The sequence below is a fragment of the Chinchilla lanigera genome, unplaced genomic scaffold (assembly GCF_000276665.1).
Source record: "Chinchilla lanigera isolate Chin_1 unplaced genomic scaffold, ChiLan1.0 scaffold00034, whole genome shotgun sequence".
Lineage (NCBI taxonomy): Eukaryota > Metazoa > Chordata > Mammalia > Rodentia > Chinchillidae > Chinchilla > Chinchilla lanigera.
In genome coordinates this window covers 14,906,009-14,906,902 of record NW_004955435.1, presented here as the reverse complement: position 1 = coordinate 14,906,902, position 894 = coordinate 14,906,009, and positions in this window count along the sequence as shown.

Here is an 894-nt window from a genome sequence, read left to right as displayed (position 1 = left end):
TCTTAAAAAAAAGTGGTTAGAGAAAAGAAGCAAATCACCTATAAAGGAAAAGGAAAGCCCATTAGAATTACAGTAGACTTCTCAAAATAAAATCTTAAGTCATGGAAAACTTGGAATGAAGTATGTCAATCCCTAAAAGAAAATAACCCTCAGCCCAGATTCATGTACTCCACAAAACTATCTTTCAAAATTGATGGAGAAATGATATTTCCATGATAAAGAACACCTGATGAAATTTGTGACCATAAAACCAGTACTCCAAAAAGCTGAGAAGGTTATTTTAGCAAAGACAACAATTTTATAAATCCCAATAGAATGAGCCCACCAGACAAAGCAAGCAAGTGAATAGAGGGGAAAGAAAGGGAACTGACAAGAGGAAAATAATATGACAAGGATAAGTCAATATATATCAGTTCTAATTATCAATGAAAATAGTCTCAATTCACCAATCAAAAGAAACAGATTGGCAGAATGGCTCAAGAAATAAGATCCAAGAATATTCTGCATATAAGAAACACATTTAACTAAAAAATACATAGACTTAAGGTCAAAATAATACTCCATGTGACAGGAACCTGGAGAAAAAGCAAGGGTAGCAATTCTATTTGCAGATTAAGTGGATTTTAAGCCAAGATGGACCAGAAGAGCCAAAGAAGATCACTACATATTTGTTTTTTTTATTTTTTTTTTATTTTAAAGAGTAAAAGAAGGATAACATAATAATGGGGGGGGGCTTACCAAATTACAAAGGTAGGAAATTATCAATGGTTATTGTTTTACATATTGTTATCTATAAGTTTCTCAGGAAAACAAATAGACAAATAATAGTGAGTTACAGACAAAAGAGGTAGGAGATTATCAATAGTTGTTGTACTATACTTTGGTATCTTCAAA